Source organism: Balaenoptera ricei, chromosome 17 (genome assembly GCF_028023285.1).
Source record: "Balaenoptera ricei isolate mBalRic1 chromosome 17, mBalRic1.hap2, whole genome shotgun sequence".
Taxonomy (NCBI): Eukaryota; Metazoa; Chordata; class Mammalia; order Artiodactyla; family Balaenopteridae; genus Balaenoptera; species Balaenoptera ricei.
This window is the reverse complement of record NC_082655.1, coordinates 34,146,926-34,164,098: the sequence shown is the minus strand read 5'-3', so window position 1 is coordinate 34,164,098 and position 17,173 is coordinate 34,146,926.

Below are 17,173 nucleotides of genomic sequence, written 5' to 3'. Positions count from 1 at the left end.
TCAAGTGTTATGCATTTTCCCTCCTTCCTTTTGATTTCTTTCTAACCCCCTAACACCCTGTAAATCTAGTTATTCCATACCCTGCTACCTAACTCAGGGATATAGATGAGTGTTGATATTGAGTATTTAATTCTATAAACATTTACTGAGTTCCTACTATGTATCTGGCACCATGCCAAGTGCTAGAAACTCAGAGAAGAATAAGAAATGATTCTGAAAGTTGTACCAGATCGCTCATACTCATTTTGGGGGGACATAAGACAGAATTGTAATGTAGTGTAAGAGCTATTTTGGCCAAAAAATTTGTTCGGGTTTTTCCACACCATCTTACGGAAAAACCCAAATGAACTTTTTGGACAACCCAATACATGAGTGTTATGTAAGCGCCAGGAAGGGGCACCTAACTCGGCTTTGGTGGGAGAAGGGTGTTCAGGAGGGATTCCTGGGGAAGTGAGGTCTGAGCGGAGTCTTAAAGGATAAGTAAAAGTTAACCAGGGGAAGGCAGCAGGGAGAGGGGTGTCTGGACGGTGAGGGGGACAAGTCAGGATTGGGCATGAAAGGTGAGGGGAGCCCTTCTGTGGTAGTGGCGATGGTCCAGTTCCAGCAAGAGCAAAGACTTGAAGGTAAGAAACAAACCCTAGTTGCGTGTGTGTGTGTGTGTGTGTGTGTGTGTGTGAGTGTGTGTGTGTGTTTATTCATTCACTGTAACTGGGGCATGATGATGTGTGCTGCAGGAAGTGGCAGCAGATGAGGTTTGGAGAGTTGCCAGAAGGAGGAAGTAACCAACAATGTCAGATGCAACAGAGGGCCATGGACTGACAACTGGTAGGTCATTGGTGACCTTTACAAAGCGGGGTCTCAGGGGTGGTAGGGCCTGAGCCAGGTTCTGGTACCTTGAAGGATGAAAGGGGGAGGTGAGAAGGTAGGACTCAGATCTTTGTTACCATTTATTGGCTACCTTCTGTATGACGAGTTTCTGTGTTAATGCCTTTAATTCTCACGACAACCTGGAGGGAGATATTATCCAGAGCCTTATTTTACAGAGGAGGAAACTGAGACACAGAAAGATTAAGCAAAAGGTCGTACAGTTAGAATTGGCAGAACTGGGAGCTAAAGTCTCCAGAATCCAAACCCTTGGCTACGCAGAAGCTGGGATTCCAGAAATGTGGCTGTTGCCAGAGAGTGACGTGAAGTCAAGGTTATTCATTTTCTTATTATTTTTTAAGGCTACCGGAGATTGGGGCATGTTTGTAGAAAGGAAGGAAAGGAAGGTGACTGGATCCATGGCGAGAGTGACGATGAATCAAGAAGGTCCAGAAAGATTAGGCTGAACCCTGGATTTGGCAATAGGGATGTCACCCCAACCTCTGAGACAGCAGGTTCAGCAGTGCTGGAGGGAAGGCAGCCAGATGGAAGCAGAGTGAGGAGGCAAGGGCTTAGGAGCCTCCAGCGATGCACAAGAGGCGGGCACGGCCAGGGGTAAGATGGAAGCAGCCGACCACAGAGGCAGCAGAAAGGAACAAAAGGGTATGACCACACGGAAATCTGTGTTTTGGAAAACAGAAAGTTCAGAAGCTGGTAGGCCAAGGCTTAGAGGGATTGCCTGTCCCACGTAACATACATGCATTGAACTAGAAACAATGCCTTAAACCAACTTCAGCTGGATTCCCGAGGGCAGCCTGACCTTTTCCTTTCCTCATATCTCTTCACAAGAGTGGATGCTTAACTCTAATTAGTAACTGATTTACAGTCTTTATTATGAGCCAAAAAGGTGCTGGGTTTGTGATTGGCATTTAACAATTCTGAGTTATGTTCTGATGATGACAGCCGCTTGCTCGGCACAGCTGCTACCTTATATCACCCACTGTATATATGTGCTCAGCTCTGCGAAACGCCTCGGCCCCTGGACCTTTACACAGATGCCTGAGTGAGGATGGACCAATTGGTGACCTGTCTTTTTATTTATTTATTTATTTATTTATTTATTTATTTATTTATGGCTGTGTTGTGTCTTCGTTTCTGTGTGAGGGCTTTCTCTAGTTGTGGCAAGCGGGGGCCACTCTTCATCGCAGTGCGCGGGCCTCTCACTATCGCGGCCTCTCTTGTTGCGGAGCACAGGCTCCAGACACGCAGGCTCAGTAATTGTGGCTCACGGGCCCAGCTGCTCCGCGGCATGTGGGATCCTCCCAGACCAGGGCTTGAACCCGTGTCCCCTGCATTGGCAGGCGGATTCTTAACCACTGCGCCACCAGGGAAGCCCTGGTGACCTGTCTTATATCTGTGTCTCCGCCAGGAAGCTTCACAGCTGGGATTTAAACCTGTATCTGCTAGACTCTGAAACCAATAGCTCCGCCACCATGCAAACACACCTGTAATCCCATACTTCCATCAGATTTCCTTTTAAAGGGTCTTACAGGAGGAATGTTAAAATGAAGAGCTCGTAAGACTCTCTGAGAAAACAGACTGGATATAGTCCTTGTCTTCCATTGCTTTTGCTTCAAAATACATAAATTTTCACAATTTTTCTTTTAAATTAAATTCAAATGCTTATTTCAGATAAATTAAAAAGAGTGATGTTACCACGCAGAATTAACTGTCACACCTAGCTGTGTTTTCTCCCAGACTTTCTATAGTCATATGCAGTGTGTATGTGTATATATGTGTGTGTGGATATATTTCTTCACATAAAGAGTATAGGTCATAGTGAACATATACCACATAAAAATATAGTTTCAACACCATTTTTTTAAAAAACATCTTTATTGGAGTATAATTGCTTTACAATGGTGTGATAGTTTCTGCTGTATAACAAAGTGAATCAGCTATATGCATACATATGTCCCCATATCCCCTCCCTCTTGCGCCTCCCTCCTACCCTCCCTATCCCACCCCTCTAGGTGGTCACAAAGCACGGAGCTGATCTCCCTGTGCTATGCGGCTGCTTCCCACTAGCTGTCTGTTTCACATTTGGTAGTGTATATATGTCCATGCCACTCTCTCACTTCGTCCCAGCTTACCCTTCCCCCTCCCCATGTCCTCAAGTCCATTCTCTACCTCTGTGTCTTTATTCCTGTCCTGCCCCTAGGTTCTTCAGAACGTTTTTTTTTTTTAGATTCCATATATATGTGTTAGCATGGGTATTTGTTTTTCTCTTTCTGACTTACTTCACTCTGTGTGACAGCCTCTAGGTCCATCCACCTTACTACAAATAACTCAATTTCGTTTCTTTTTATGGCTGAGTAACATTCCATTGTATATATGTGCCACATCTTCTTTATCCATTCATCTGTCGATGGACACTTAGGTTGCTTCCATGTCCTGGCTATTGTAAATAGAGCTGCAGTGAACATTGTCAACACCATTTTTGATGGCTGCCTTGAAATACTGTTATAACAGGCTTATCTGTGACCCACGGGCTTGGGAAGATAAATGATCATGAATTAGAATTTCTTGCAATTTACTAATAGATGCTAGGAGGAAGTCTGTTCAGATTTTTAACTAATATGTATTGAAGTGCCATGACTGTTTAATATGAACCTGGGAGATGGGAGGGTGGCGGAGGATAAAGGTTAAGTGCACAGACTCTCAGAAGCCAGAGTGCCTGGGCTTGAATCCCCACTCCCAGTTCCCCCATTTATTCGCTGTGTGACCTTGAGCAAGTTGCTTATCCTCTCTGTGACTGTTTCCTGATGGTATAAAGGGGAATAATAGTACGTACATGAGTTAGTCCATGCCAAGTGCTTAGAACAGTGCCTGGCTCCTGGTAGCATGCAATCCATCTTTATGTTTCAAACTACATTCACTTGTATTATGTAAATGTTCAAGTTGCTGAGTCATTTAGTCCAAAAAAACCCAGGGTCAGTTTGACACAGGTGAGGCAGATATAGAAGTTTTTTGGGTTGACTGCTGGGGTGGGGACTGAGAGTCTGTATTTTTACAGAACTCTGCAAGTGAGTGATTTTTAGGATCAACCAGGTTCGCAATCCACTGGTCTAGAATACTGGACACAGATGGACAGAAGTTGGACGGTGGGTGAAACCAGAAAGATTTAGGAAAGTGAGTTTGGGATGTCCCCACCCAGACACAGTGGCCTTTTGTTAGTAGCAAAGCAGGGTGAAGCGATATTTAAAACTGGAACTTTGTCAGCTGAGAATCAGTTGAGATAAAGAGGGCCAAAGCCATGAAAAGGTGGAAGAAACCTGCAGGTAGAGTAGGTTTCTTTCTGAAGTGAATCAGTACTTTTTTGGCAGGGATATTTTTTTCTTCTTTTTGTGCCATTTGGTTTTATCTAGCTTATTTTTAAAAGTATTCAGAGATATATTTTTTTCCTTCTTATAATAGCTAATCTTTATTTAGTATGCGTTGGGCACTGTGCTAGTAGTTTCTAGGCTTTATTTCATATAAACTTCCAGAGAGTTGTATGAGGTATGAACCATTGTTCCCATTTTACAAATGACAAAACTAAAATTTGGAGAAGTTAAATAATTTGCACAAGGTGCAATATCCATTTTTCCTTTCTTTAGTAACACAATGCCAACTTTATTTGGGGTGGTAATGCATCCAGTGAAAAAGCTGCACTTCCCAGTGCCCCTTGCAGCTAGGTGTGATCATGTGCCTACATTCTGGTCAATGAGATGCAAATGGAAGTACTATGTGGGCCTTTCGGGAAGATTCTGTAAAGAGTATTGACTCTGCCGTAAGGTCCTTCTCCATTCCTTCTTCCTGATGCCTGAAATGCAGATGTGGTGACAGGAGCTTCAATAGCCATCTTGGACTTTGAAGATATAAGGCATGTATTAGATGGTGGTGGAGAAAGAAGGAACTTTGTTCTCTGATGACCGCAGAACTGCTGTACCCACCCTGGGCTGCCTATCTCTGACTTATATGAAAGATAAATAAACTTCTATCTTGTTAAAATTCCTTTTATCAACAGACAAACACGATTCTAACTATAATAACAGTTTATGCTTATAGTATGCTTTATCAAAGCTAATTAAATGCCAGACACTTTTCTAAGTGGTTTGTATATATTGACCCATTTCAATCCTCACAACGACCCTATGATATAGGGTTGAAGCAAAGAGAAGTTCAGTGACTTGCCCAAGGTCACACAGCTAGAAGTGGCAGAGCCAGCAAACACACATCTAATAGGAATCAGACGTGAGAGTAAAACTCAGGTCTATCTTACACCCAAGACTATAACAATTATACTATACGGCTTCTTTCATACTCAGTAAGATGTGGTGTGCTTTGTGGTTTTCCTTACCTAAACTTTACCTTCTGCTTTAATTCACAAAATGGAGGACTCCCAGCTGGCAACCATTAGTAGGAAACCTACAGTTTCTCCAGAAGATCAAAATAGCCTCCTTAGGGCTCACCTCAGAGCCCTAACTCCTTAGTAAAACTTCCATAAGAAATGTCAAAAAGTTAATTATTTTAAAAAGCTTTCATGTAATCCTATTTGCTGTTTCTTCCATCACAAAATTGTTTTGCTTTTTTTTAATCAGGTAGAATTCTATAATAAACAAAATTGGGCCATCCGTCCATCCATCCATTCAACAAACATTCAGCACCTGCTCTGAGCCAGATGCTCTCCCAGGTGCTGGGATACTGCAGCAATTGACAGACAAGGAGAGAGGAGGCAGATAATAAAACACACAAGAAAATATCAGGTACAAACAAGCGCTAAAAAGGAAAGACGTGTGCGGTGGAGGCTCTTTTAGGAAGGTTTCACTGAGGAAGAGATATTTGAGCTGAGACTCGGAAGTGAGAAGGAAGTTCCTTGAGAAGAGCAGGGAAGGGTCTTCCAGGCTGAGGAAACAGTGATTCCTTGGGGTCGGAATGAGTGTGGCATGTTCAAGGGACAGACAGAAACTCCATGGGACTGGAACATGAAGCAAAGGAGAGTGACATGAGATGAGGTCAGAAAGTTTGATGGCGTGAAAGCCAGATTTGGGGATTTTACTCTAAGAGATAGGGGAAGCTATTGGAGGGTTTTAGGCAGTATGGCAGACATTTGTCACTGGCTGGCCAGCATTCAAAAGCCCTTCTTATTTTTGGGAATCACAAAACTAATGAGAGGCAGGGTCCTAGTTCCAAGGCTTATAGAAGTCGAAGGCAAGAGAAAGTATTTTCTCTCCTCTCCTGTGGCATGCACAAGGCCAGCTGATGCTCCTACCTGGGACTTTGAAGCGTGAGGGCATGTCTCAAAGATGCAAGGTCAATTAGAAATTATTAAGGTGACAGTGGTACAGTCAGGAGTGCATGGGGATGAGTGTGCAAGGGCAGCAGAGTCCAGCATATGGCGACCAATGTCCACTGGCACCTGGATGCCCTTAAGTGTCCTGTGAAAAGGAATCAGGGGCCACATCCTCAACAAACCGTTCCAGGAGCTTCACTGTGCAAGCCTTCTTCCAAACCTTGTTCTTGATGCTCTGAGTTCCACAGTCACTTTCAGTCAATTCTTCTTCTGCTTAAGAGTCAGCCAGTGCTGGTTTCTGTGGTTTGAAAGCAAGCATCTTGACTAGTACAGCAGGAGTGTGATGCAATCTGAAGCACATTTTCAAAAGATAACTGGCTGCTGAGTGGAAAATAGATTAGAAGGGGTATCAGCCAGCGACCAGTCAGAAACAGAAACCAAACAAGTTACTTCAAATAGAGGGGCTTTACTATAAAGAATTGCTTTCACAGGCATTAGAAGGCTGAAAGAGGAAAAGGAAAAGGAAAAGAAAAAAAGGAAGAAGGTAGTAACCCAGGGATTAATACTTGCAAGAAGAAACTCCTGCCTCCTAAGGCTGGGGAACAGGTGATATTACCTGTACTAGGAGCTTGGCAGAGGGGCCCAGGGGGCTGGTGCTTGGATCTCTGAAGGCAGGCTTGCCCTGCTCAGACCTCTGAGGAGGGAGTGCTGGCTATCGGGCTTCCACCAAGGGGACCTCCCCTCCCGCCCCTGCCGGGGTAACAGCTCCACAGGTGAGGGAGTGGGGCCTGAGTGCTGTTGGCAGCTGTGGGGTGCTGGGAGCACTCAAAGTCTCTGGAAGCTGGGGCCAGTTATATGCTGCTACTGGAGCAACGCTGAAAAGCAGGAAGTGAAAAACAGGAAAGAAGTCCCTTCTCCTTTCCCTCCACTTTTCTTTCTCCTTTTAATGCCTTACATTGCAGAACCTAACAGGAAGCCAGCTAGCTGGGAGGTGGGGAGGTTTCGTTTACATTATCCCAACGCCATATTATAGAGAAGAGCTTAGAAGGGTATCCCGAAGACCAAGGGAAATACCCAGCACAGGAGCATCAAGTCCAGTTAGGAGGCCCCTGCAGTCACCCAGGAGGGAGAGGATGGTGGCATGAACTAGGGCCCTGGCAGTGAAGGTGGCAAGAAACAGGGCAAGGAGACGGCACCCTTTGGCGCAGAGCTGCATTTCCTGGTGCCATACTTTGTGTCACAGACGGATCTATCGATCTATCGCAGGCTCAGTTCTCCTGGCCAGTGGGCGCCTTGGTAGCTCAGGCTTGTAACACCTCCTGCCACCTCCCACACACAGCTGCCTGTCCTTGGGAGCAGGAGCGCATGCGCAAGGTGGTCCTCAAGGCCCCTAAAGGAGCCGGCTGAGACCCTGACCACATGCTATGGCTGGAGCAGCCCATGAATGTCGCCATCAAGGAAGGGAAGTCCCTTCCTTGGGGTAGGGCCTGTACTCAGGCCCTACCCCAAGGAGGAAGTGACCCAGTAGTTGAAGAAGTTCTGATTATTCAAATGAGTACAGTTCTCAGTTGCTTTGCTATCTTTGAATATCACCTGGATCCAGAAACAGCTCTCCCTCCATCCCTAAGCATCATGCATTCCTTTCAGTGGGCAGCTCACTCTTCCCTGTACATATGACAGTTTCTTGAGAGTCAAACACATGTTCATGTTAAAGCCATCATTATTAAGTTAAATGAAAAAAGATGGCAAGAAATTGATTTGAGATTAGAAATAGAATTGACAAGAATTTCCTCTGAGAGCTTAGATATGAATTTAATGTTAACATTATCAATACAGTACCTAGATGCTTGCTCTTTGGCAGGGGTAAGAGCCCCATAAGGTATGGAGAAGCACCCAGAGATTCAAGCGGAGAGAAGCTGTTAGCACCCCTAGGCCTGATGGGGTAGGGGAGGAAGCTGCAGTCAAAGGAAGAGGAGATGCCAGCGGGGGCTAAGTCACAAGTGGGACAAAGAGGGAATGGGGAAATAAATGCCCTGCCCACCCAGTCTTTCTTTCCTCTTACTCTCAACCTATTGCTGTACCTCCAAACCAGAAACCAGAGCGTCAGGGAGTCCAGATACTACAGTAGACGGAGACCAGCCTGCCAGGCATAGGGCAGGAGGGGCAAACAGAGAATATGCAACATACACATTATAGACAATGAATTTTTTCTCTACTTACTACATTATATATGTATGGCTCTTGACCTGCATAAGGTAGTTTCTTTTCAATTATTTCATTTTACACTCAAAGGTTCTGTGACGGTTAATTTATGTGTCAACTTGACTAGGTCAGAGGGTGCCTAGACATGTAGTCAAACATTATTCTGGGTGCTTCTATGGGGGTGTCTCTGGATGAAATTAACACTTGAAGACCTGAATAGAACAAAAAGGCTGACTCTTCCTCAGCTAAGAGGGAACTCCTCTCCCTGACTGCCTTGGACGTGGAACGCCAGTTTTTCCCCTGCATTTGGACTTGAACATCACCTCTTCTTGGGCCTTGAACCTGCTGGCTTTGGGACTAGAAATACACCATCAGCTGTCCTGGGTCCTCAGCTTGCCGACTGCAGATCTGAGGACTGGTCAGCCTCCATAATTGAATGAGCCAGTTCCTTATACTAACTAAATCAATGAATCTCTCCTCTCTCTATACTCTTACTGGTTTTGTTTCTCTGGAGAACCCTGGCTAATCCAAGTGCTTTGTGAGATAAGCAGGGCAGGTATTATCTTCAGAAAGAAGCAAATATGACATTTTGGAAACCTCAGGATAAAAATTAAAATATAGGTCTTAGCTCTCATTCTTTTGCCCTGTATGTCTAAACCATACTTACTCTGTTTATAGAACTCTCAGTAGTGGCAAAGTTCCCCATGATCGTTTTTATGCTTCTTTCTAAAATAGCATCTACCCACTCACCCAAGTAAGACCTTGAAACTCCCTTTCTCTCTTTTCCCTGTCTAAAATTGTTACCAAACTTTCCAAATATCTCTTTAATGTGTTCTCTTCCATATTTCCGCACGATTTAGGCCCTCCCCTTTTCTTCCCTGGAATAATCACACATTTGTAACTGTGCCTAATTACACATTTGCGTGCTTGCTGCTGAGATTTGTCTCCCACACCAAGCTCAGGTCCACAACCCACTGTTGTGACTCTAGCTCTCGCCATACACAGAAGTCTCAAAATATTTGTTGTTGGGTTAACCAGTCTTCCTGTCCAGTCTCTTACTCTCTCTAATCATACTGCCAAGAGTGAACTTTTAATATGCCAATCTGATCTCTCCACTTTTCTGTCTAAAAGCTCCCTTCAGTTTAGCAGAAGTTACAAACTAGAGACCTGTGGCCTCCTCTAAGGATGTTTTGTTTTAGCTCCCACAATGGTTTTTTTTTTTTTTAATTTGGAATAATTGCCAACTGAAAAAACTCTGGGTCTGTCTGATAAAAATCAGGAATTCCAGCTCTTCTCGACAAGATTTGGTAACCTGGGCAAGTTTCAATGTCTTATCCTGGCTTCTAGGGCCTTTGACTGTCTCACCCAACCTGCAATTCCTCCTTCAGTGCCTCCTGGGCTCCAGATCTATGCAGGTTGTTTACAGGAGACAGTGTGCCTTCTCTCCTTGGTGCTTTTGTCCTGGGAAGTCTCGGATGCTCTTCTGACCAATGTCCGCATCTCATCATCTACCTTCGGACTCTCAGCCTGCAAGACCTCGCTTGGCTCACCTCTGGGAAGGCTTCCTCCCTGACAGTAGTCATTTCTCCTTAAAGTACAACTCATAATATTTTGGAATTTTTTGTACCCTGCATGATCCCTTTCACCAGATTAAAGTACCAATACAATCACGTCTCTCCTGAGTGTTAAATTGCTCACAGCCTCCCTTAGCCAGTTACTGGGAACTCCAGTCACCCACATTCGAGAAAGGCAACAGGAAATCCTCATCAGTGCCCTGGTACTCCCCTATTTTCCATGTGGCTGATTCTGTTACTACCCTACAGGATTGATAGTGAAAGTTGGTTTTGTAAAACGGTGTGTGAGATGATAGTCTTGCAAGTTAATATTCCTCACTGGCCAAGCAGTCCTCTGAGAAAAGATGACTTCATTCCTTCTGTGTTGTCCTCAATTAGAAATGTTTCTCTGGCTCTTTAACTTACAATCTTGTGTTCACTCTTTCTCTCAAAGCCTACCCTCCCCCCAGGCTGGCTGGGACATGAGGGGCTTCCCAGGGACTCCCCCTTTGCTCCTGGTAAGTTCCTCGCTGAAGCCTTTTCCTCCTGTCTCACCAGGGGACCTCAGTAGGGACCATCCCATTTATCAGAGAGGTTATAATAACATTGAACCTCACAAGGGAGAGGGTCCAATTCTCTATGCCTCCCTTCCCAGGAGGCTCCTGGTCTCCTATGCAAAATATCCTTTCTCCCCAGCAAACCAGCCCTATACACCATGACACTTGAGAGGGCCAGGCTTTCTCATGCTACAAAGAATATTCTATAACTTTCTTTCTCCAGAGCAAAGGGTACCTTCTTTCCTACATTTACACAAAGTGGGGAAACCATCCAGGTGATTCTTTTCCAAACAAAGACTTGCTCCAAGGTGACTCGTGTCTTCTAACTGGAAAGCAGGCTCTGGCAACTTTGTGAACATGACTTTTCCTGATTAGAGTTTTCTAAGTTACACCTTGTCTTAGGTGGATTCCCTGTAAAAGAGATCAGAAATGAAGACCTGCATGTAGAGTTTTTCACAGAGTGTTCTCAGGAACAATGCCTATAGGGAAGTGAGCAAAGCAAGACTGGGCAAAGGAAGGAGTTGTACTGTGATGCAATTGCAGCAGAGGCCTCAGCTGATCCCACCAGGACCTGAGGGCTGGGGCAACCCTTCAGTGCCAGCTCCAGTGGCAGCAAGGAGGCTGGCCATTGTACCCTCTCAATGACCAGTCATTGCCCAGTCATGGGATGTGGACTGCCCCAGCCTTAGAGGACATAACCTTGGAGGAAACAGCTCCCAACAGTCAAGGGCAACAATCATGATTGTCATGGAACAATCACCCTGTGGGATTCAGTATATATTGATTCAGTCCAGAACCTCACATTTCTTTCATTTTTACTCTCAGATTGTTAAATAAATGTTTATCTTTGACATTTCAAGGCCTTTCTGTTGGACCACATTCTACATCTTTTTCTTTTTGCCAATGGTTCAATCCCGATCTTTGCTCTTTGTTATTTCTTCTCAGTTCTTTTTCACAATATCTCCTATTCCTATCCCCCAACAGCTTTCTCTTCCTTCCTTATGAAATGCTTCTTATTATACCCACACACTGGAACATTCCTACTACAAGGAGCAATTTTCTGAGTGTTTATTTTCTCTGGAATCATCTCTCTTTTATGGAAGCAGGGTTATTTATCAACCTATGATGGAGCTCTTCCTGGTTTGGTTAGGGCATGCTGCAAACTGCCCCTGTCATCACAAAGCCCTGTAATAATGCTTTTTTTGGCCAGGACACAAACCACAGTCAAAAAGGTCTCCCTGCGTTCTGAAGGTCAAGCAGTTAGAATTTTCTCAGGCTTTTGGAAGAGTGGAAGCAAGACCTTTCCTCAGGGAGCATATGTTAGTCATTCTTTAGGTAAGTCCTGCACTTACAATTGGTGGCACCTGGGTTCTAGTCCTGGCTCTGTGACCTCCTGTTGGGGTACCTGAACTATGGGAGCCTCAATTTCCTCACGTGTAACATGAGTTTACAGCAGAATTACCCTGACTTCTTGTGAAAATTGAAATGAAACAATTTGGCAGCTTGTGAATTGCAAGGTGCTGCATAAATGGGAGATTCTATTAACGCAAATATTGGCAAGAACTCATGACATATAAAGCAGGGGATAGTTCTCTTTAATTTACTTTGCACAGTGCTGTGTGCAGACAGGATGAATTGGGGTCACTTTGGTGAAGAGCCACACTTAGGGTCTTCCTGAGTAAGGCAGACAAAGTGAAGTGCTCAGGTCCACAGTCCTCTTAGAAGTTCCAGAGAAAAGACACAACAAGGAATAATTTCAATTTGTGGACCACTGTGGGAAAAGGTTTTAGAAAGAGCATAAAATAACCCATGTCACAGCCTCTCCAACAGGCCTTCCCTAATTCCACTTTCTCTGCCATCATTCCTGGATCCCCGTCCTCGCCCAGCCAGGCCTGGTGGGGTCATCTGGAAACTCTCTTTCCCCATGTGGCTCAAGTGATACAGAATTTTCTAGTGCCCACCTCCAGCCCCACCCCATTCCCCTCTGTTCAGTTGCTATATAGGCTCAGATATTCCCCGCCTGCAAAATGTGGATAGTTAAGTCCATAGCACAGGCCTCGACAGGACACTGCAGGAACACAGAGAGGTGACTAACACAGCCTGGGGAAGTGGAGACAACTTCACAGGGAAGCTAATTTTAGAGCTAAATCCTAGAGGTGAAGGAGGTGTTACCACCAGGTATAGGGTTGGGAAGGAACCGCATTCCCAGCACCCCATAGAGGGACCAGCGATCCCTTTGACAAAGCATGAAGGAGCTTGCTGCCTTCAGAAAGCAGTAGGTAGCTGATCCTGGCTGGAGCGAGGGCTGCACTGGGGCGGGGGGGGGGGGGGGGGGGGGCGAGGAGGGACCTCGTAGTGCTAAAGCTGATGGCTGAGGAAGGGTCCACTGGAATCCCGGCCAGGCCTGCCTGCAACCCCTCCAGCCCCATAGCTGCCCCTGACACTGGGAAGAGGCATCACTTTTCTGTCCCAAATAATAGGTGATTTTATCTGATGCTCTTTCAGCCAAGCCTTTGATAGGAGTTAAAAAACCTTTCAAGGTGAGCTCCCTGATCAGTCTTTTGAGGCATTAGTGTGGATTCATCTCCCCCATCTCTTTTATTTTTAAAAAATATTTATTTATTTATGTATTTATTTATTTATATGGCTGTGCCGGGTCTTAGCTGCGGCACATGGGACCTTTGCTGTTGTGTGGAATTTTCAGTTGCAGCATGTGGGATCTAGTTCCCTGACCAGGGATGGAATCCAGGCCCCCCTGCATTGGGAGCGCGGCATCTTAACCACTAGACCACCAGGGAATCCCTCCCGCATCTCAACCTCAGCATCTAGCATGAGCCCTCCTGTAGTCTTATTCTCTGGGGACAGAGGGCCTCTTATGCAAATAAGACTCTGGTGGCCTGCTGTGACAGCCCAGAGTTGCCATGGTCAGTGTTCAGATCAGGGTTTCAAGTCCTCCACTACTATGTACTAGCTGTAAACTGGAGACAGCTACTTCTCCCTGCCTCAGTTTCCACATTGGTTAAAGGGCTTTGGGGAGAATTAGATCATGTGTGGGATTCTCTGTCCCCACATCCTGATTCTTTCCCAGTGATCCTTATCTTAATGAAAGACATCACCATTCACTCAATTACTAAGACAGAAACCTGAGGGTTGTTCTTAACTAATCCTTCTTGCTAATACCCATCAACAGGCCCTGTCAATTCTACCTCCAAAGGACTTCCCTGGTGGTCCAGTGGTTAAGACTTTGCCTCCCAGTGCAGGGGGTGCGGGTTCGATCCCTGGTCGGGAAGCTAAGATCCCACATGCCTCGTGGCCAAAAAACCAAAACATAAAGCAGAAGCGATATTGTAACAAGTTCAATAAAGACTTTAAAATTGGTCCACGTCAAAAAAAAAAGAAATCTTAAAGAATTCTGCCTCCAAAATATACCCTTTCTGTCTCCACTTCTACCTCCTCCTTAGTCCCAGTCGACACCAGCTCTCATTTGAGTACTGAACTGTTGCTATAGTCTCCTAACTGCTTTTCTTACTTCCACCCATCATCTATACCAGATAGCCAGAGCAATTGTTTTAAAATGTTATTCAGGGGAATTCCCTGGCAGTCCAGTGGTTAGGACTCTACGCTTCCAGTATAGGGGACACGGGTTCGATCCCTGGTCGGGACTAAGATCCCACAAGCCACAAAAAAAAAAAAAGTTAAAAGTTAATCAGATGTATCACACCGCAGCTGAAGACTCTCTAGCAGTATCCATCTCACTTACAGTAAACTCCAAAGTCCTTATCATGGCCTACAAGGCAGCATGTGAGTTGGCCTCTGCCTTCCTGTGCCCCATCCCCATCGCTCCTTGCCATCCATCCCCACTCGTCTTTGGACAATTCCTAGAACGTGCTAAGTGCCAAGTTCTTTCACGCCTTAAGAACTTTGTTCTTGCCTTTCCCTCTGCCTGAAATACACTTTCCCTGGTTTTTCAGGTATCTGGTTCCTTCTTGGCTGAAATGTCCCCTCTTTGGGTGGCCTGTCCTGTCTTCTTGTCTAGAATAAGTTCCTCCATTTTTCTCTATAACAGTACTCCTTTTCTCATAGACTGATCACAGCTTATCATTACTTATTTACTTACTTGCTTTCTTAGATCAGGCTCACTTGGAATAGATCCTGAGAAGAAGATTCAAGAGCAGTGATATATTAAGGAAATTCCCCCGGGGAAATGAGTAAGGGTGTGGGGGAAGCAGAACGGGGATGGGGAAGAAGGCAAATAAAGGTGAGATTCCATAAGGTAAAGTCCCAAAAATTTCAAATAAGGAGAAGTCCCAGCCTCAACCTGGTCCTATAGGGGAGTTCTGCAGTGCAAATCCTGCCTCTGAGCTTATCCTGCCTTGAAGCAAATGAGCAGCATGTTCGTCTTCCTGCTCCAATCAGTCATTGGCTAAGAGTGACTAGGGGCGGGGTCAACTCCCAATCACTTTTAACTCCCTCCAGTTGCCCAAGAGCAGGCTGCTGGAGAGTGGCAGGAGTGACCATCACAGCAAATGCACATAGGAGTCAGGGCAGAGGCACCCAGAAATACTGTAAGGGATCCCAGGGAGCAAGGCTGGGATAGTACTGGCTGCACTTGCTTATTGACTGCATCCCGCGCTAGAAAGGAAGCCCCAGAGCAGATACCTCATCTTCCTGTTTACTGTTATATCCCTAATGTCATTTGCATAGTACCTGCCACATAGCTGGTAATCATTACATTTTTCAAACGAGTGAATGAATGAATGAATGAAGTTCCTGGTACAGTGTGGCATATAGGGAATGTTCAATTAATATTATTGGAAACAACATGAATCTATATGCTTTTTCAGCTTGCTCTTAGGTTTCTGATCAATAGAGAGGGATGCTTAGGCATATGGCTTCAGAAACATGGGCTATCAAAAGAGAGAAAAAAGTCAACTCTGGAAAGAGAGAGACTGGCCCTGGAGAAAACATCTGAGCTTTTTTTTTTTTTTTTTAAAGATTTATTTATTTATTTGTTTGTTTATTTATTTATTTATTTATTGGCTGCGTTGGGTCTTCCTTGCTGCGCACAGGCTTTCTCTAGTTGTGGTGAGTGGGGACTTCTCTTCCTTGCGGTGTGTGGGATCCTCATTGTGGTAGCTTCTCTTGTTGCGGAGCACAGGCTCTAGACGTGCAGACTTCAGTAGTTGCAGCCCGCAGGCTCAGTAGTTGTGGCTCATGGGCTCTAGGCGTGCGGGCTCAGTAGTTGTGGCACATGGGCTTAGCTGCTCCGTGGCATGTGGGATCTTCCCGGACCAGGGATCGAACCCTTGTCCCCTGCATTAGCAGGCAGATTCTTAACCAGTGCACCACCAGGGAAGTCTGAACATCTGAGCTATTAATAGTAGAAATCTCAAGTGTAGTTGGAGGCATGTAATAGTGGTGTGGCGGGGGATGGATGGGCCAATCCTGCATTTAGAACAAGGAAAGCCTAGCTGCCAGACAATTGCCCAAGTCAGGAAGTAACAGCTTCGGGTTCTAGCAGCACAGGATATGATCTCATGCAGGACCTCAGGGCCTCGGTGGAACAGGCTTGGATTCAGAACAAACGTTTGGTCCTGGCAGGGTATGGGAGCACTGGTCTCAGACAATAAGGCAAAAGCCCAGGCCCATAGACTGTCAGGCACCTCAAAGGGGAAGGAGCAGTGACACTTTCTGGTCGCCCAAGCTATTGACAGTAGAATTCCAAACCTAGGGTGATCAACTCATCTCAGGCCCTCCCTCAGTCCTGGGCAAACCAGGACAGTTGGTCACCCTATTGCAAGGAAAAGAAACTGTGACAGCTTGGGTTGCCTGAGGGGAGACTCTGAGACAGAGATCATCTTGCAGCAGCTATATCAGGAAGTGGTCTTGGGATCACCACCTAAGGAAGAGAAGAGATGGAAGCAGGAGGCGGCCGAGGGAGGAGCTGGGCTGAAATGCAGTCTCAGTGTAATCCTCAGCCAACCGCACAGAGTGCTCTGAGGCTGGGATGGTCCTTCAGAGTTGCCCTGAGTTTAGTGTTGCCATATTTAGCATATAATAATAGAGGATGGCTAGTTAAACTTGAATTTCAGATAAACAGTGAATATCTTTTTTAATATAAGTGTGGCTCCTATAGTACTTGCAACATACTTATACTGAAAAAATTATTCATTGTTTATCTGAAATTATCTGAGCATTGTATATTTTATCTGGCAATCCCACTTGAGTTGGGACGAGGGGCCAGGTCTTTCTGCCCTATGTGGACCAATCTCTGGATTCAGACTGCCCCAGTGAAAGGGGTGTGACCTTGGGTTATGAGACTCTCTTCAGCTGAGGCAGTTCTGAGGCAGGCTGACAGCTGAGCACGGCCTGCCAGCAACCCACTCAACAGCTGACAAAATAAATCCTTCAGACTTGAAAGGGAAATTAGAGAGCCCATCACAGTGTCTACTACAGAAACAGACTCTCGATAACTTATTTACTGGAATGTACTGGAAGAATACTGTGTTCACAAAATCAACTGGAGGGCTAGAGAATCAGGCTCAGGAAATAGCCACGAGAGCCGAGCAGCAGGAAAAACATGCCAAGGACACACCACAGGAACAATCTGGAGTGCTGGGTTGCTGCTGCAGATACCAAAACCTATTTTCACCACCCAATGG